Source organism: Physeter macrocephalus, chromosome 4 (genome assembly GCF_002837175.3).
Source record: "Physeter macrocephalus isolate SW-GA chromosome 4, ASM283717v5, whole genome shotgun sequence".
Taxonomy (NCBI): domain Eukaryota; kingdom Metazoa; phylum Chordata; class Mammalia; order Artiodactyla; family Physeteridae; genus Physeter; species Physeter macrocephalus.
In genome coordinates this window covers 72336661-72358451 of record NC_041217.1, presented here as the reverse complement: position 1 = coordinate 72358451, position 21791 = coordinate 72336661, and the positions used below count along the sequence as shown (strand labels likewise).

The window sequence follows — 21791 nt, the reverse complement described above, 5'->3', positions numbered from 1 at the left end:
TCTCATTGTGGCTTCTCCTTTGTCTTTGGATGTGGGGTATCTTTTTTGGTGAGTTCCCGTGTCTTCCTGTCGATGATTGTCCAGCAGCTAGTTGTGATTCTCGTGTTCTCACAAGAGGGAGTGAGAGCACGTCCTTCTACTCCGCCATCTTGGTTCCTCTTCGTCGCATGTATTTTTTTGAATTATGGTTCTCACCGGACATGTGCCCAGGAGTGGGATTGCTGGATCATATGGCAGTTCTATTTTTAGTTTTTAAAGGAAACTCCACAGTGTTCTCCATAGTGGCTGTACCAGTTTACATTCCCACCAACAGTGTAATCACTTGCTTTCTCTTGCATTCCTATACACTAACAACAAAAGATTAGAAAGAGAAATCAAGGAAACAATCCCATTTACCATCGCATCGAAAAGAATAAAATAGGGACTATCGTGGTGGCGCAGTAGTTAAGAATCTGCCTGCCAATGCAGGGGACACGGGTTCGAGCCCTGGTCCAAGAAGATCCCACATGCTGTGGAACAACTAAGCCCATGTGCCACACTACTGAGCCTGCGTTCTAGAGCCTGCATGCCACAACTACCTAGCCTGCGAGCCACAACTATTGAAGCCCACGCGCCTAGAGCCTGTGCTCCACAGAACAAGAGAAGCCACTGTGATGAGAAGCCCATGCACCGCAAGGAAGAGTAGCCCCCACTAGCTGCAACTAGAGAAAGCCGGTGTGCAGCAAAACAAAGACCTAACGCAGCCAGAAATAAATGAATAAATTTATTTTTTTAAAAAAAAGAATGAAATACCTAGGAATAAACCTACCTAAGGAGGTAAAAGACCTGTACTCAGAAAACTACAATATACTGATGAAAGAAATAAAAAATGACACAAACAGAGATAGACCATGTTGTTGGATTGGAAGGCTCAATATTGTGAAAATGACTACATTACCCAAAGCAATCTACAAGATTCAATGAAATCTCTATCAAATTACCAATGGCATTTTTCACAGAATTAGAACAAAAAATTTTACAATTTGTATGGAAACACAAAAGATCACAAATAGCCAAAGCAATCTTGAGAAAGAATAACGGAACTAGAGAAATCAGGCTCCCTGACTTTAGACTATACTACAAAGCCACAGTCATCAAAAGAGCATGGTACTGGCACAAGAATACTTCTTTTAAAGCCTTGATTTGCTTACAAAACTTTTAATGGAATTATATAAATATATATATTTGTCTCTACTCTTCCTTTAACAAAGATAAGCTTCATTAAGCTTAGTTTTGTTGTAGTTGTTGTTGGTTGATTATAGAAATGACTCATAGAACAAGTTCTAAATGCTAATGGATTAGGTAGATATTGTTCATAGCAAACGGCTGAGAAACAACTTGGGAACAAACTCACAGATTAGAACATGCACTTAAAGTTTTAAGTCACTTTAGTAACAAAGGGAGCTTCCACAGTGTAGCTGGAATTCCAAAAGGAAATGAAAGCCCTTCCTAGCAACCTGCACTGTATTTTCAGTGAATAGACAGCCACTAAAATTCTGAATACGATTCTACAATCTTTGTTACATTAGCTAAAGACAGTATTACTAAAACATTAAAACACAAAACAAAGTCAAGCTGAGTAGACTTTTCATTAAAGACAAAATGGACAAAGATTAAACGTGGTAAATCTATTGCAAACTCCTAAATATAAACACTGGAGAGCTAAGAAATCAAAAGCTATGCTTGTTATAATACTATTCACAAATTTAGCTACCCATATTAATAGTCACTGACATATGAAAACTATGAACAAATCACTCATATATGAGAACTATGAACTAAAAGGCAATGAATGCTGTGTTACAGAGTTGTTGGGAAGAAAAAAAGTAGCTGGATTTATAGGTGATCCTTAAGAAATAAAATATTGTTCTTGTAAATTCTTTCACTTGGATTCAAGGAGGAAAAGAAACTTAGCATGGTATACATCACAAAATCAGAATACATGTTAATTTGGCTATTTCTCATTTCAGTCAAACATTTTTTCCATACTAACTTGCAACAAAATTGGTATAAACATGATGCTTTCAGGCTCATCTTGTGCATTCCCTGATCCACCCCTGAATAAGCCATTTCTCCAAGGAGCATTAGCTCCTCTCAGTGGGAAATGGTATTTAAAAACCAAACTCTAGGGAATTCCCTGGTGGCACAGTGGTTAAGAGTCCTCCTGCTAATGCAGGGGACACAGGTTTGAGCCCTGGTTCGGGAAGATCCCACATGTCGTGGAGCAACTAAGCTCATGCTCCACAACTGCTGAGCCTGTGCTCTGGAGCCCACAAGTCACAACTACTGAGCCCGTGAGCTGCAACTACTGAGGCCTGTTCACCTAGAGTCCATGCTCCGCAACAGGAAAAGCCACCTCAGTGGGAAGCCTGCGCACTGCAACGAAGACCAATGCAGCCAAAAAAATTAAAAATAAATAAATAAATGTTTAAAAATAAATAAATAAAAATAACCAAACTCTATACACTAAGTGTGCTCACGACTGGTGGGATATCACAGTTTCTAGGCTCTTTCAGGTAACAGAGCTGGAGAAAAATGGGAATTTCAAAGGTTCAACAATAAACAAACAAACAAACAATGTATGTAGGCTTCTGGTTCAAGATGGAGATGAAGGAAGATCCTGAACTCACCTCCTCCCAGAGACACTGTGAACCTACAAGTTACATGCAGAACCATTTCCTCTGAAAGAACCCTACAAGTAGCTGGGTGACTCGTACACATTGGGCTAACAAGAAAAAAACCACATCGAAACTGTTAGGAGAGGCTGAGATCACAGTCTCACTGCAAACCTCATCCATGGAACAGCAATCCACAATCAGGAGGGCACTCACAACTCCAAGCTTCTCCCTGAGGAACAAAGGCTTTGAACCCCACATCTGGTACTCCAACTTTTAAGACCTCCAGCTAAGATATGGGCCCCCAAAACATCTAGCTCTAAAAGCCAATGGGGCTTGTGTCCACGAGACCCAAGACTATATAGCAAACTGAGAAACAGTTCTGAAAGGGCTTGAATGAATTCACTGTGGCTAACCTCCCAGCACACAGTGCAGAGGGAGGTGACTGAAACATACCCAGTCTTTCTGTGAAAGAGGCCATTTGATTATCTTAAATCTCTGACCTGAGGGGTAGGTATCTAACATAACACACATCTAGGGGGGCAGACTAAGATATTCTCCAAAGACTGTGGAGGCTGGTAGATGCCAGTCTCTGCACCTACCAGCCGCCAGGTCTTCGTATTATCCCTCTGCCTCACTCCAGGTCAATGGTATTGCCTACAAAGGAGCTTGTGCACATGTCTGGAGCCCTGGTTTTTGCAGCTGCCAACCTGGGGACATCCCTTGATCACCTGGCTCCGGTGGGCAGCAGGGCTTAGGATCATAGGCCCCATAGCACTGTAACAAACAGAGAAACAGTTCTTAACTAGCTACCTCCCACCCCCACCTCAGGGCACAGAGAAGAGGCAGCAGAAAGAAATGCCCAGTCTTTCTATGAAAGAGGCCTATTAGCTTATTATCTTCATAGCTGTGGCCTCAAGGGGTAGGCTTCTAATTAAACACACTGAGGTGGACTTAACAGATATATACAAAATATTCCATCCCAAAGAAACAAAATACATATTATTCTCAAGTGCGTGTGGAACATTCTCCAGGACAGATCATATGTTAGGTCACAAAAAAAAAAATCTTAATAAATTTAAGAAGACTGAAGTCTTACCAACCATTTTTTCCACCATAATAGTATAAAAGTACAAGTTAATTACAAGAAGGAAACTAGAAAATTCACAAATATGTGAAGATTAAACAACAATGCTACTCAACAACCAAAGGGTCAATGAAGAAAAAGAGATATAAAGCAAATCTTAAAACAAATGAAAATGCAACATACCAAAACTTATGGGAAGCCACAAAAGCAGTTCTAAGAGGGAAGTTCATAGCGATAAATTAAGAAACCAAAAAAAATCTCAAATAAACAACCTAACTGTACAACTCAAGGAACCAGATAAGGAACATACTAAGGCCAAAGAAGGAAAGAAATAACAAAGATCAGAGCGGAAATAAATGAAATAGAGACTAAAAAGACAAAAGATCAATGAAACTAAGAATTGCTTTTTTGAAAAGATAAACAAAATAGAGAAAGCTTTAGCTAGACTCATCCAGAAAAAGAGAAGACTCAAATAAACAAAATTAAGTGAAAGAGGAGACATTATAACTGATAACTCAGAAAAACAAAAGATCGTAAGATACGACTACAAACAATTATATGCCAATAAACTGGACAACCTAGAAGAAATGGATGAATTCCTAGAAACATACAACCTACCAAGACTGAATTGTGAAAAAAAAATAGAAAATCTGAGCAGCCAGATAACTAGTAAGGAGATTGAATCAGTACTCAAAACCTCCCAACAACAAAAATCCAGGAACAGATGGCTTCACTGGTGAATTATACCAAACAATAAAGAAGAATTAATATAAATCCTTCTCAAACACTTCCAAAAAACAGAAGAGAAGGAAACACTTCTTGACACATTTTATGAGGTCAGCAACACCCTGATACCAAAACAACATAAGCACACTACAACAAAAAAAAATTACAGACTAGTAACCTTGATGAAAACACATGCAACAATCCTCAACAAAACAGTAGCAAACTACATTCAACAATATATTAAAAGGACTGTACTTTATGATCAAGCGGAATTTATTCCAGGGATGCAAGGATGGTCTAACATCTGCAAAATCAATGTGATATACCAGAACAACAATATAAAGGATAAAAATCATATGATTATCTCTTAGTTTTTAATTTTATTTTTAATTTTTTTAAATAAATAAATCAATTTATTTATTTATTTTTGGCTGTGTTGGGTCTTCGTTGCTGCACGTGGGCTTTCTCTGGTTGCAGCGAGCAGGGGCTACTCTTTGTTGCAGTGCACGGGCTTCTCATTGCAGTGGCTTCTCTTGTTGTGGAGCACGGGCTCTAGGCACGTGGGTTTCAGTAGTTGCAGCACATGGGCTCAGTAGTTGTGGCTTGTGGGCTCTAGAGTGCAGGGTCAGTAGTTGTGGCACATGGGTTTAGTTGCTCCACAGCATGTGGGATCTTCCCAGACCAGGGATCGAACCCATGTCCCCTGCACTGGCAGGCAGATTCTTAACCACTGCGCCACCAGGAAAATCCCATGATTATCTCTTTAGATGGAGAAAAACCATTTGACAAAATTCAACATCCATTTATAATAAAAATGCTCAACAAGGGGACTTCCCTGTTGGTACAGTGGTAAAGAATCCGCCTTCCAATGCAGGGGATATGGGTTCAACCCCTGGTCGGGGAATTGAGATCCCACATGCCACGGGGCAACTAAGCCTGCGTGCCACATATGCTGAGCTTGCGCACCTCAATGAGAGAGACCATGTGCTGCAAACTACAGAGCTCACGCGCTCTGGAGCCCGTGCACCACAACTACAGAGAGAAAAACCCGCATGCCACAACTAGACAGAAACCCGTGAGGTGCAACGAAAGATCCCAAGATCCTGTGTGCCGCAGCTATGACCTGATGCAGCCAAAAAAAAAAAAAAGCTCAACAAAGTGGGTAAAGGAATGTTCCTCAACATAATAAAGGCCATTTATGACAAGCCCACAACTAACATCATACTCAATGATGAAAGAATGAAAGCTTTTACTCTAAGATCAGTAACAAGACAAGAATGCCCACACTCACCGTTTTAATTCAACATAGTACTGGAGGTTATAAGCAGAGCAATTAGTCAAGAAAAAGAAATAAAAGGCATCCAAACATAAAAGGAAGAAGTGAAACTGTCTCTATTTGCAGATGATATGATATGATACAAAACCCCAAAGACTCCACCAAAAAACTGTTAGAACTGATAAACAAATTTAGTAAAATCAAAATTCAAAAATCAGTTGTGGGCTTCCCTGGTGGCGCAGTGGTTGAGAGTCCACCTGCCAATGCAGGGGACGTGGGTTCGTGCCCCGGTCCGGGAGGATCCCACATGCCGCGGAGCGGCTGGGCCTGTGAGCCATGGTCACTGAGCCTGTGTCCCCGGAGCCTGTGCTCCGCAACAGCAGAGGCCACAGCAGTGAGAGGCCCGCTTACCACAAAAAAAAAAAGAAAAAAAAATCAGTTGTGTATCTATACATTAATAACTATCAGAAAAAGAAAACAGGGACTTCCCTGGTGGTGCAGTGGTTAAGACTCCACGGTCCCAATGCAGGGGGCCTGGGGTCGATCCCTGGCCATGGAACTAGATCTCACATGCATGCTGCAACTAAGAGTTCATGTGCCACAACTAAGTAGCCTGTGTGCTGCAACTAAGGAGCCAGTGAGCCACAACTAAGGAGCCTACGAGCCGCAACTAAGAAGCCCACCTGCTGCAACTAAGACCCAGTGCAACCAAATAAATAAAGAGAAATTAAGAAAACCATTGCATTTGCAATAGCATTGAAAATAATAAAATACCTAGGAATAAATTTAACCAAGGAGGTAAAAGACCTGTATGCTGAAAACTATAAGATGCTGTTGAAAGAAATAGAAAAAAATACAAATAAATGAGAAGATATTTCATGCTCATGGACTGGAAGAATTAATATTGTTAAAATACCCATAACTGCGCAAAGCAATCTACAGATTCAATGCAATAATAAAAAAAAAATCCCAATGGCATTTTTCACAGAAAAAGAACAGACAATCCTAAAATTTGTATGGAACCACAGAAGACCCCGAATAGCCAAAGCAATCTTGAGAAAGAAGAACAAAGCTGAAGGCATTACACTTCCTGATTTCAAACTGTGTTACAAAGCTAAAGTAATCAGAACAGTATGGTGTTGGCACAAAAAACAGACACACAGATGAATGGAATATTACTTAGCCATTAAAAAGAAGGAAATCCTGTCATTGAGACAATATAGATGGACCTTGAGGGCATGATGATAAATAAATAAGTCAGATAGAGAAAGACAAACACCATATGATCTCACTTATATGTGGACTCTATTAAAAAAAAAAAGACCAAAATAAAAACAACATCAAACTCATTGACACAGAGAATAGATTTGATGGTTGCCAGAAGTGGTGGGGTGGGGAGGGATGAAATGGTTAAGGTGGTCAAAAGGTACAAACTTCTAGTTATAAAATAAATAATTCCTGTAGATGTAATATATAGTATGGTGACTATAGTTAATGATATTATATTGCATATTTGAATGTTGCTGTGGTTGACATCACAGTGACTGAATGATCACAGTTAATATCATCAATTACACAATGATGTCGTGTGCTTCCTGATTTGATTCACTGAGAAGAAAACATTACTTTTGTGGTATTCCTGACAATCTTAATCTATTCATGAAGAAACATCAAACTCAAATTTAAGAACCTTCTATGAAACAACTCCTCTGTACTCTTAAAGAAATGTCAGTATGATGAAAGACAAAGGCTGGAGAAGTGTTCCAAATTAAGGGAGAATAAAGAGACATGGCACCTAAATGCAATGCATAATTATATATTGGATCCTGAATCACTGCAGAAAAAAAATGTTATAAAGGACATAATTGAAACAATTAGTGAAATTTGATTATTAACTGTGTATTAGATAATAGTATTGTAGTGATGTTAAGATTCTGAAAAAAATGTCCTGGTTCATAGGAAATACATGCTGAAATATTTCTGAGTCACTGGTTAAAATGTCTATAACTTTTTATCAAAAAACTGAGAAAAAAAATGTCTCTGTGTATATAAGAGAAAGAGAGCAGGCAGGAAGGGAAGTAGAGAAAGAAATGTGGCAGAAATCAACATTTGATGAATCTGGGTGAAAGGTATATAATGCTTCTGTAAAATCTTGCAATCTTCTTTAGGTTATCACCCACCATGCATAAAAATAAATAATAAATATATGATATGCTTTGGGAAAATATTAAACCAAGTTTTTGCAATAAATTAATTTACTTTGATAGTAAAAACTTATTTAGATTAATGTTTAAATAAGAATAAATAAGAATAAATTTCTTTAATAACCACAGGGAAAATAGGACCAAAATCATACTGAAAGGTAAGAAAAACTGTATTGGAGGAGTTAAAACACTGTTCTACTGGAAAACATAGTAGAACATATTTGTAAAGACTGTTGCAATTTTAATCTCTAAGAGTTTAGGACTATGACTTAGATGTGCTTAAATATAAATGACAAATAAAAACTATGTAAAAGATCTTGGTAAATGTCAAAGGAGTATACAAATTGTCATGTAATAATAGTTGATCATAGAAACAATGTTTTTCATACACATACACAACAAACTTTTTAAGGAAAAATTTGGCATTTACTACATTTTGGAATGTCTTTCTTGGGTGAAAATGAAAAGGATAGACAAACAATAAGTTCCTCACATATTTGTTACCAAATAAGAGGGCAGATGCTGCTCTTAGCATTTAAAATTTTTCTAAGGAAAATTTAAGTCACACATTTTTTAGAAATTCAGGCAGTTGGTTACTTCTTTTTCATAATATAGAAAATGGACTGATAGTTTCAAGGCACATGGGAGGAACAAAGCATACTCATTGCCAAAAGAAGCTTACAGTCTGGTGGAGGAACAAACATGTATGCATATATGCCTAGTTTAAATATTAGAATGTGATGAAACTCTTAAGGTGCTACTAAGCTTTACAAAAGGGAAAAGAAAAGTAAAATTAATCTCAACTACAGGAGAATTAAGGCAACTTTTATTTAATGAGGGAGTATTTCAAATCTTGAGTAAAGTCTGAATGGCCATTTGGCAAGTAAAAGGCTAGTGGGCAGGTATACCACTTAGAGCAAACACCTAGGACAAGCACCAAGAGTAAAGTGGAGGATGGAGAAACTGGGGGAAATTATCAGATGCTGTAGTTAAAGGAATGAATATTTCAGGAGTGTAACTGGAGATAAGACTAGAAAAACAGGTTATACTAGATCATGGTGGGTCTTAAATATTATTGAAGAATTTTGGATTCTATAATGTAGGAAATAAATGTACAGTTGGCCCTCCCTATTTGCGGATGCAGAACCCGCAGATATACAGGGCAGACTGCACTATACCGTTTTACATAAAGGAACTGAGCCTCTGTGCATTTTGGTATCTGTGGGGTGGGGGTCTGGAAGCAATCCCCCACAGATACCATGAGACGACTGTATCTCAAAGAAAATCTGAGTAGAGGAATAACAATCCTGAGGATATCATATTACTGTATTCAAGAGAAAGTAAGTCTTATAACGGTTAATTTTATCCTAGGTCACAAATCTAGTGACAATGGAGTTAGACATTTAAAAAATTTACTGAATATTTACTTCATATATGTCAAGCATTTAGTCCACAAAACTCTATGAAGTAGGTACTTTTCATCACACCATTTTTTTAGATGAGGACACTGAGGACATAGGTTCAGTAATATGCCCCAATGCATGTAACTAGTAAGTGAAGGAGTAAGGATTTGAGTTCTATAACCACAACTTGATGCATTACCCTTACTGGATTTAAGAATCACTTGAATCTAGCCTCTTTCTCCTTAGACAATCTATTCTGTATTCCACTGGTAGTTAAACTTCTGAAAATAGTATTTTCATAAACTACCTTGCTGAAGATGTTAACGTTTCTCTCAACACACTTTACCAACCTACACTATTTTCTGTAACAGATTTATTTTACTAATTTTATTTAGATTAACACAAATTTACATGATCTTAGCACAACCAACTATCCATAGGGAGAAATGGCCCAGAATCATATTGAAAGGTAATTAAGATCATACCAGGGTTAAAATATTCTGAACACCATCTACAGACAACTGGAGCATAAACCCCTTCAATGTTCCTTCATGAACATCATGGCAGAACTTTTGTCCTGGGGATGTGAAATTTATAGAGGGAGGATATAAAAGCATGTTTTTTTGTAATGCCAAAATGTAATGTAATTTCCCTAACCCTCCAATTGAAACTAGTTTACCTCACAATTTAAAACCTTTGAGGAGCATGACATTTTTAGATAAAATGGAAGTTAAAATTATATTTCTAGATTACTAAACTTTATCAGCCCTAATGTCTTATCTCATAAAGTATGTAATGTAAAATATACATGCTTATCTAGAGTGAACATTCCATCTAAAGTAGAAATTAATGAAATGTTCCAGACAAGTCAATTTTTTTTTTTTAACAAACAGTATTTAAGTTAGAGGCCAAGTGGCAACAGGTGTTAAGTGTTGCAGCCAATTATTGCCCAGATACAAATATTAGCTATGTCACCTACTAGCTGTGTAACACTGGACAAATTACTTACTCTCTCTAAGGCTTAGCTTCTTCAATAACAGTATCCGGTCTTTCAGAAGATTAAATGAGATAATATATGTAAAGTGCTTAACACAGCAACTGGCACATAGTGGGCACTCAGTAAGGACTAACTCTCTTCAGTTTACCCAATGTGTACAGCCTAGCCTAATACTATATACCAGAAATATTCCAAATAGATCTGGGAACTAGATGTAAAAATCAAAGTTAAACAATTACTAGAAGAAAATATGGCTGAATTTCTTAGTTCTTTTAAAACCTGGGTGTGGGGAAGCTTTTCTAATAATGATCCAAAATCCAGAAGCACAATACAAACAAAAACAAAAACAAAACAAAAATTTGACTACACGAAAATATGGACCTTTGTATGATAAAAATCATCATCATATGCAAAGTCCAGAGTCAAACTACAGAATCCATTAAAATACTATTAGGACTATTAATTGAGTTCAGCAAGGCTTGCAGGATATTAAATCAATATACAAAAATCAAGTGTATTTCTATATACTAGCAATAAACATATAAAATGGAATTTTAAAATTCCATTTACAATAACATCAAAAGAATAAAATTCTTAGGAGTATGTTTAACAAAAGTACTTATGAGACTTACATACTGAAAACTAAAAAATACTGTTAAAAGAAATTTTAAAAGAATTGAATAACTAGAAAGACATCCCATGTTCATGGATCAAAATACTTAATATTGGTAAGATATAAAACTCTCCAATTAATCTATTTTTTTTTTCAAAATCCCAGCTGGTTTTTTTTGCAGAAATCAACAAGTTGATCCTGAAATTCATATGGAAATAGCAAGGGACTCAGAATTAGCCAAACAAAGTTGGAAGAAGCCAGAATAGCCAAAGTTAGAGGCATCATATTTCAGTATTCAACGCAGTATGCTACTGGGATAACAAAAGACATATAGCCAATAAGCACAAAAGACAAATAACAAACTGACAAAAAATATAGTTGCAATTTATATCACAGACAAAGGGCAAATCTCCTTAATATATAAGGAACTCTTAAAAATCAAGGGAAAAAAAAAAAGACTAACAACCTGATAGAAAAATGGTGGCAAAAACACTGAAGGCTTAGGCTTTCCCTGAGCTTAGAGACTTAAAGAAGCAGACTCTCTTTCTTAGTAGCTTAGAAGAAGCAAGACACCACTGAGTTCTACAACTCCAATAAAATGAATATGAGCATGGATAAGAACCTCAAGACTCAGATGAGATCACAGATTTGGCTGCTACCTTGATTCCAGCCTTGTGAGACACAAAGCAGAAATGTCTAGACTCCTAAAATTCCAGGGAATCCGTGAGATAATAAATGGGTAATGTTTTAAGCTGCTAAAATTGTGGTAATGTGTTACACAGTAACAGAAAATTAATACATGTATGTGTGTGCATATATATACTTATTTATTTCCTCGTTCTGAAAGAGCCTAAAAGCATTGCTACACCTCAGGAACAATGATAACCTAGTAGCAAACAGCATATCAAGTACCCAGATTTTGATTTCTAAATAATTCCCATTAAAAGAAACCAGGGACTTCACTGGTGGCACAGTGGTTAAGACTCCATGCTCCCAATGCAGGGGGCCTGGGTTCAATCCTTGGTCAGGAACTGCATCCTACATGCACGCCGCAACTAAGAGTTTGCATGCCACAACTAAGGAGATGGTGGGCCGCAACTAAGGAGCCCCCCTGCCACAAGTAAGACCCGGCGTAACCAAATAAATAAATAAATATTTAAAAAAACAAAAACCAAAAAAAACAGAAAAAAAAGAAAAGAAAAAGAAACCAAAACTTCTTGAGTGAAATAACTGATTCCTGATCTGAGGCAAGGAAAGAACAAGGTAAATCTGATAAACAACAGCAAAGAAATAAAAACAAATACCAAAACAAACAAAACAACCAGGGTGAATGATACCTTTCTATGACAGAAAGCAGGGAAATGCTAAAGATGAATGAGGTTATGTCTAAAAGAAACAGGACCCAGCTTAAAGTGTCTTCTGTGATTAAAATTTGGGAAATCTGAGCATGTCTCCACAAAATGATGGTACTGGATTATGATATATTAAAATTTTTTATGAGTCCATACGATACTCAAAAGAAAAGAAAAATTCTGAGTGTGTAAAGGGAAGAAAAGTCAAAGCTCATCTTCCCAGAAAAATATCAGCTAATAAATGTTGAAGAAATGACAGAATTAGAAAATTACCAGTTTGCAACTAACAATGTACTCACCAGTTTAGTCAAAGATCATAATGGATGCTAAAATATTAGATTAAAAAAAAAGACTACTAGAGAAGAAGCCACAGCCTCAACTATCACCCCATGATTTACTAATTTACAATAGTAAAAATGTATCTTTACATCGGAGAGAGCTGGTGGATACCACATCTTAACCAAGTGATCAAACATGGCACAACCAACAGTGAAACAGTAAGCGGGATGCAATTAGAAGTACGAAATATCACATATGTAATACTCCCGCCAAGATTTAACCTAAATCTAATCATGAAGAAATAATTTAAAAATTGTGGAATGTAGCAAAACAAGCTTAAGTTCCTCAAAAAGGATCAATCTCATAAAAAACAAAAGATAGGGAATACTCTAGATTAAAATAATACACATAGCTAGCAATCAGGTGTTAACACATGTTATCTGTTTGGATTCTACATTAAAAGAAAACAAAATAAATTGAAATAAAAGATAATTTTAGGACAACAGGGAAAATATAAGTATGGGCTGTATATTAATGATATTACTGATATACTGCTTTTTTAAAAAAAATAAATTTATTTATTTATTTTATTTTTGGCTGTGTTGGGTCTTCGTTGCTCTGCGTGCATGAGTTTTTTCTAGTTGCGGCGAGCAGGGGCTACTCTTCATTGCAGTGCACTGGCTTCTCATTGTGGTGGCTTCTCTTGTGGCGGAGCACGGGCTCTAGGCGCTCAGCCTTCAGTAGTTGTGGCACGCAGGCTCAGTAGTTGTGGCTCGCGGGCTCTAGAGCACAGGCTCAGTAGTTGTGGCGCACAGGCTTAGTTGCCCCGCAGCGTGTAGGATCTTCCCAGACCAGGGGTCGAACCCGTGTCCCCGGGCAGGCGGATTCCTAACCACTGCACACCAGGGAAGTCCTACTTATTTTCTTAGATATGATAATGGTATTAAGATTAGGTAGGAGAGTATCCTAGTTCTAAGGTGATAACTTCTGAAATGCATAGGGGTGAATGTCTGCAACTTACTTTCAAAATTTTCACCGGACAAAAATTTTTTCCCCTGCGAAAATGTAAATGTGTGTTTCGAGAGAATTAAAGCAAATGTGGCAAAATGTTAATAAATTTAGGTAGGGTATATGGGTGTTAATTTTGCCAGAGATTTGAGTATTTTCAAACAAACAAACAAAAAATCAAACAAAAAAATTGTGAAAAAAATAAAGAGTTTAATCTGGGAAGGTAGTCCTATTGTATGCATATGCAAGATTTATTGATCTAGGGCTTAAGGGAGGTGAATTAGGTAATTTCTAAGATATGTTCAGGTTGGAAAGTGCTAATACTGTGTTTTTACAGAGAAAACATGACTACATGTCTATTAAAAAGTATTTTAAAGAAGTATTATTTCACTTCCCTAATTTCTAGTTTACAATAATACCACCATTACTATAGCAATTATGATGTCATTTGTAATTTCTACACTTTAAGATATGTTAATTCTCAATTTTCATCACAAAATTGTATTTTCCTAATCTCTTCCTTGAACTGTGATAGTATTTACAGTTTGAGACACACATTTCCTAAGGGAAGGCTGTATCATTTTCCACTCTCAATAACAGAACAGAGGGATATCTCAGAACTTGAGGTAACAGATCTCCTGCAAACTTTTCCTGGTAAATATATATAACATAAAATTTCCCATTTTAACCAATCTTAAGTGTGCAGCTCAGTGGTATTAAGTACATTCACACTGTTGTACAACCATCACTATCATCCATCTAGAGAACACTTCACCTTGTAAGACTGAAACTCTGAATCCATTAAACAATAACTGCCACCAGCCCCTGGCAACCACCATTCTCCATTCTCTCTCCATGCATTTGACTACTCTAGGTACCTCTTATAAGTGGAATCAAACAGTATTTGTCTTTTTCTGACTGGTTCATTTCACTTAGCATAATATTTTCAAGGTTCATCCATATTGTAGGAGGTGTCCAAATTCCTTCTTTTTTAAGGCTGAATAATATTCCACTGTATGAATGGGATATAATTTTTGAAGTATCTTAAATCTTGTTATTTATTAAAATATATTAAATCTTGTTATTAAAAGTCCATCAGGCCTGTATTAAAGAACAGTCAAGTGAGAAATAGTAATTGCTACTGAAGCCATTTTATTATCACTAGAGGGAGCTAGAGCAACAGAGCTGCTGCCAGATACAAACACATTTTCCTTAGCCATAAGACTGGACATAACCAAGCTTCTATAAAAAACAGAACGGAATGTAAATGTGGTTATGGATTCCCTCCCAATGCTTCTCCATTTCTAAGTGGCAAACTGAACTTTCACTGAACTTTCATAAATCATGATTTATAATTCCTGACAATATACAGTGATGGCCTGATATGTTCTACTCCACATTAGGAGCCAAATCACATGTGGAAAGTTCTTTAATCATCTCAGTTAATGCAATCTTTATTTTTTATTATTATTAAAAAATCACTTTTGGGACTTCCCTGGAGGCCCAGTGGTTAAGACTCTGCGCTTCCACTGCGGGGGCCATGGGTTCAATCCCTGGTCGGGGAATTAAAATCCCACATGCCATGGGGCCAAAAAACAAAACAAAACAAAAAGACTTTTATTTTTTTCTAGGAAAAAAACAGGCAAGAGGCTCTTAGTTTGATCATGATGGGTGACTGCAGAGAAAAGAGTATAGAAAACAGGATTTAAAAGACAAATGCAGTAACTTCCCTGGTGGCACAGTGGTTAAGAATCCGCCTGCCATTGCAGAGGACACAGGTTCGATTCCCAGTCTGGGAAGATCCCACATGCTGCGGAGCAACAAAGCCCATGCGCCACAACTACTGAGCCTGCGTGCCACAACTACTGAAGCCCATGCGCCTAGAGCCTGTGCTCTGCAACAAGAGAAGCCAGCGCAATGAGAAGCATGTGCACCACAATGAAGAATAGCCCCCACTCACCACAACTAGAGAAAGCCTGCACGCAGCAATGAAGACCCAACGCAGCCAAAAATAAAAAAATTTTTAAAAAGACAAATGCATAAAAAATAATTATAAATGTATGTTTTAGGGCACAAAATGAAAAAAGATGTAATTTGTAATATCAATAATATAAAAGGAAGGCATGGAGCTTTACAGGAATAGCATTTTTGTATGTGACTGAAGGTAAGCTGGTATCAATTCAAATTACAGAGTTAGGGCTTCCCTGGTGGTGCAGTGGTTGAGAGTCCGTCTGCCAATGCAGGGGACACAGGTTCGTGCCCCGGTCCGGGAGGATCCCACATGCCGCAGAGCGGCTGGGCCTGTGAGCCATGGCCGCTGGGCCTGCGTGTCCGGAGCCTGTGCTCTGCAACGGGAGAGGCTATAACAGTGAGAGGCCCGCGTACCACAAAAAAAAAAAAAAAAAAAAAAAAATTACAGAGTTATATCTTTAGGAAGTTATATGTAATCTCCATGGTAACCACAGATAAAATAGCTATAGAATATACACAAAAGGGAATGAGAAGGGAATCAAACAGGTAACTACAAGAAGATCAGCTAAGTACAAAAGAAGGCAGTAAGGAGGAAATGAGGGACGAAAAGCTATAACACACATGGAAAACTAAATGGCAGGCATAAATCCTTTCTTATTAGTAATTACTATAAATGTAAATAGATGAGACTTTCCAATCAAAAGGTAGAGAGGAGCAAAATTAATACAAAACATGATCTAACTACATACATGCTGTCTACAAGAGATTCACTTTAGATCCAAAGATGGGAACTGGATGAACATGAAAGGACGGAAAAAGATATTCCATGTAAATAGTAACCAAAAGAGAGATAAGGAGAGTATACTAATATCAGAAAAAGAGACTTTAAGTAAAAAACTGTTATAAGAGACAAACATTAAAAACTGACAAGACAGTCCATTCACCATAAAGCTATAACAATTATAAAAAAATATTCACCAAACATCAGAGGACCCAAAATATATGAAGGAAACACTGACAGAATTTAAGAGAGAAATAGACAGTTGTACAATAATAGTTGGCAAAACAACCACACAGAAGATCAATAAGTATTAGAACATTATAAACCAATCAGATCTAACAGAAATAGAAACAACATTCTACCCAACAACAGCAGATTACATAGTTTTCTCAAGTGCACATGGAACATTCTTTAGGATAGACCATATGTTAGGCTACAAAAGAAGTTAATAAATTAAAAAGGATTGAAACCATACAGAATATCTTTTCTGATCACAAAGGAATGAAACTAGACATGAAGGAAAACTGAAAAATTCACTTATGTGTGGAAATTAAACAACATACTCTACTCCTCTTTTTTTTTTTTTTTTTGCGGTATGCAGGCCTCTCACTGTTGTGGCCTCTCCCGTTGCGGAGCACAGGCTCCAGACGCGCAGGCTCAGCGGCCATGGCTCACGGGGCCAGCCGCTCCACGGCATGTCGGAGCTTCCCGGACCGGGGCACGAACCCGTGTCCCCTGCATCCGCAGGCGGACTCTCAACCACTGTGCCACCAGGGAAGCCCAGAGGAAAATTTTTATGTGAAAACACATAAATTAAAAGAGAAGAAAGATCCCAAATCAGTAACTAACTGTACAATGAGCACTCAGTGGTACAGCCACTGTGGAAATGTTTGGTGGTTCTTTTAAAAGCTAAATGTATACTCATGCTTCTCTTCATAATCTAATGAATCTTTTGCCTTTTACTAAAGATTCATCTGGGGAGGGAAAGGCATGACTGCTGCTACAATTTTTTGAGGCCTTGTGGGGATAAACAAAAGAAATAAAAATAAATAAATAAATAAATAAAAGCTAAATGTAGAATTACCATATGGTCTAGCTATTTCACCCGTAAGTTTATACACAAAGGACTGAAAACAGGAACCTAAACAGATAAATGTATGCCAATATTCACCGCAGCATTGTTCACAATACCCAAAGGCAGAAACAACCAAAGTGCCCATTAAGAGAGGAACAAAATGTGCTATGTACATACAATGGAATATTACTCAGCCAGAAAAAGGAATGAAGTTCTGATACATGCTACAGCATGAATGAAAGTTAAAGAGATGTTAAATAAAATAATCCAGACCAAAAAACACAAATACTGTGTATGCTTTCATTTACATGGGGTACCCAGAAGAGGCAAATTATAGAGACTGAAAGTACATTAGACCTTATTATGTGCTGTGGAGAGTTTTAGAAGGAGTGGGGAGTTTTTGCTTAATTATTATAGAGTTTCTATTTGAGGTAATGAAAAAATTTTGGAAATAGACAGTGGTAAATGTTGTACAACACTGTGAATATAATTAACGCCACTGAAGTGTAACTTTAAAAATAGCTAAAATGGGGGCTTCCCTGGTGGCGCAGTGGTTGAGAGTCTGCCTGCCAATGCAGCGGACATGGGTTCGTGCCCCGGTCCAGGAAGATCCCACATGCCGCAGAGCGGCTGGGCCTGTGAGCCATGGCCGCTGAGCCTGCACGTCCGGAGCCTGTGCTCCACAACGGGAGAGGCCACAGCAGTGAGAGGCCCGCGTACAGCAAAAAAAAAAAAAAAAAAAAAAAAGCTAAAATGGCAAATTTTATAAGTATTTTACAATTTAAAAAATTAATAATGTAATATACCAAAAACTATTGACTTGTACACCTGAAATAGGTTAACTGTATGATATGTGAATTACATCTCAATAAAACTATTTATTAAAAAAAAGAGGATAGGAAACACCTTTTAGGAGACAGGAAACAACTCTTTCGGAGAGTGAGACGCAGAAGAAACAACTAAGATTTACTCTGAGTGCCTATTGTATGCCAGTGGTTTTACATATATCATCACACCTGGGTAGCGAGGATGCGATACCAGAATTCATACTTTAGAAACAAAACAATTCAGTTTGAGATGACAAAAAAGGTGGACAGTGGTGATGTCTGCACAACAATGTAATGTACTTAATGCTACCGAATGGTGCACTTAAAATGATTAAAATAGTAAATTTTATGCCATGTATATTTAACCACAATATAGTTAATTAATTAAAAAATTTAAAACATGAAGCTACTCTTGTTTTAAAAAATGTTACTCTGGACATTGGTCCTGGCAATGATTTTTTTGGATATGATACCAAAAGCAAAGGCATCAAAAGCAAAGATAAGCAAACTAAAAAGCTTCTGCACAGCACAGGAAACCATCAACAAAACGAAAAGGAAACTTACTTAACGGGAGAAAATATCTGCAAATTACATCTGACAAGGGGTTAATATCCAAAATTTATAAAGGACTCATACAACTCAAGAGCCAAAAACCCAAACAATCTGATTAAAAAATGGGCAGATGCTCTAAATAGACACTTTTCCAAAGAAGACATACAGAAGACCAACAGGTACATGAAAATATGTTCAATATCACTAATTACCAGGCAAATGTGAATCAAAACCACAATGAGCTATCACCTCACACCTGTCAGCATGGTTGTTATCAAAAAGACAAATAAGTGTTGGTGAGGCTTGGAGAAAAGGGAACCCTTGTGGGCACTGCTGGTGGGGATGTAAATTGGCACAGCCACTATGGAAAGCACTATGGAGGTTCCCCAAAAATTAAAACTAGAACTACCATACGATCTAACAATTCCACTTCTGGATATTTATCTGAAGAAAAGAAAAATACTATCTTCAAAAGATATCTGCACCTTCATGTTTACTGCAGTGTTATTTACAATAGCCAAGATAGGGAAACAACCTAAGTGTCCATTGAGAAATGAATGGATAAAGAAAATACTATATATGCAAGTATATACACACAAACACACATACACAAATACACAATGGACTATTATTCAGTCATACAAAGAATGAAATCTTGCCATTTGTGAGAATATAGACGGACCTTGAGGGCATTACGCTAAGTGAAGTAAGTCAGACAGAGAAAGACAAATACAGAATGATCTCACCTGTATGTGGAACAAACAAATGAGGGACTTCCCTGGTGGTCCAGTGGTTAAGAATCTGTCTTCCGATGCAGGATATGCAGGTTCGATCCCTGGTCAGGGAACTAAGATCCCACATGCCGTGGGGTAACTAAGCCCACGTGCCACAACTAGAGAGAAGCCTGCATGCCGCAATGAAGAGCCCACATGCTGCAACGAAAGATCCTGCATGCCTCAACGAAGATCCCTCATGTTGCAACTAAGACCCGATGCAGCCAAAAATAAATAAGTAAATATTAAACAAATAAACAAAAAGCAAAGAACAAACAAACAAACACCCCCCCCCCCTCACCCACACTACAAAAAGCAAAGAACAAACAAACAAACACCCCCCCCCACTCACTCACACTCACGCACACACACACACACACACACACGCACACACCAGCAACCAAGCTCACAGATACAGAGAACAGACTGGTGGTCGCCAGAGGCAAGAGGTACAAAATGGGTGAATGGAGTCAAAAGCTACAAACTTCCAGTTATAAAAGAAGTAAGTCATGGTAATATAATATACAGCATGGTAACTGTAGTTAATAATACTGTACTGCATATATGAAAGTTGCTAAGAGAGTATACTGCAAAAGTTATCATCACAAGAAAAAAAGTTTTGTAACTATGCATAGTGACATAGTTTAACTAGACTTATTGTGGTGATTATTTTGCAATATTCACAAATACCTAATCATTATGTTGTACATCTGAAGCCACTATAATTTTGTATGTTAATTATACTGCAATAAATAAATACTTCACTCAAGTTATTTTCATCATTTTCTTAGTGACTGAGATAAAAGCAGATAAACTGAAATTTTCACCTTGTTTTGCTAAAAATGATCTGTGTGACTTGAGCAAGTCATTTAACCTTTTATTAGCTTCAGTTTTCTCATCTGTCAAATAAAGGGTTAGGTCTAGCTGAAATGAGGGAGGCTGAGTGTGGATGGGGACAAGGGACATATGGGAATCCCTGAACTTTCTGCTCCACTTTGCCTAAAACTGCTCTAAAAAATAAGAGTTTATTAACTAACAAATAAAAATTCAAAACTACTTCATACAAGGAATGGTGTGAGGTTCAGCATTCATCCAGTCCACACTCCTATATTTAAACTGAATTTAGAACCTAGAATGTTCCTAAAATATTTCAGGGGAAAATTAACCATATTCTGGTGTTTAATCCAACCTTAACCACTAGATTATCTATAACAAAGAAATTTTAATCCACTACCCTTTGAGCCTCAGTTTCTGACAAGCAGCATGATTCAGTGGTAAAACGAGTGGTGAGATGTCTAAGTGTTCAAAACTCCAGTAATGATTTTGATGATAAATTTTATAAACTTAGTAAGTTCCTTAACTTTTCTGTGTCAATTTCTTAAATAGTAGATAGTAACCCTTACTTTACCATTTCCCACAGATTTAATATGAAAGCATTCTGAAAATTTAAATAATATATCAAATGTAAGATGGCACCATGCTTTCATTTTATTTCCAAAGATACATACTATTTTGAGGAAATGACAGCTAAGTGTAAACATTATGTGTTATACATGTAATATAAATAATAATATAGTGTTATATAATATATAATACATCTACATTTTACATATATAATTCCCATGCAAACAAGCAATATTCTGTAAGCTTGAAAATTACAGTTATCCCATTTCCTGTAATAGATTTAGTGCTCAAAAGTAGCCTATAGGGCTTCCCTGGTGGCGCAGTGGTTGAGAATCCGCCTGCCGATGCAGGGGACACGGGTTCGTGCCCCGGTCCGGGAAGATCCCACATGCCGCGGAGCGGCTGGGCCCGTGAGCCATGGCCGCTGAGCCTGTGCGTCCGGAGCCTGCGCTCCGCAATGGGAGAGGCCACAACAGTGAGACGCCCGCATACCGGAAAAAAAAAGAAGTAGCCTATAAATCAAAGGAAGTATATGAGGAGAGTTTCTTATTTTAAAAAACTTAGAAGTCACTGTATCTGAGAGCCAGGATAATCTTAAGATATGAACTATGTAGTTCAACAGCTTCACTTTATACACCAAGCTTCATTCCTACCACTCCCAGAGAAACTAAGTAATCTGCCCCAAACGTTACACGACAGTGGCAGTACTTTTAGGAGTACTAAAAGTAGAAACCTTCTCCCACAAACATAGAACTAAAAGCTCCCTTCAAAGTAGTGTTAATTTTTCGGTATTTTGCTATTCACCATAA

At 37.3% G+C, this 21791-nt stretch overlaps 1 protein-coding gene and 1 pseudogene across 1 annotated transcript in view; one reads left to right on the top strand and one right to left on the bottom strand.

The window, feature by feature from the left end:
* ASH1L (ASH1 like histone lysine methyltransferase) overlaps window positions 1-21791 on the bottom strand; it is a 237333-nt gene that overhangs the window by 108795 nt on the left and 106747 nt on the right. The window lies entirely within an intron of this gene.
* Window positions 17271-17379, top strand: LOC112062246 (uncharacterized; annotated as a pseudogene).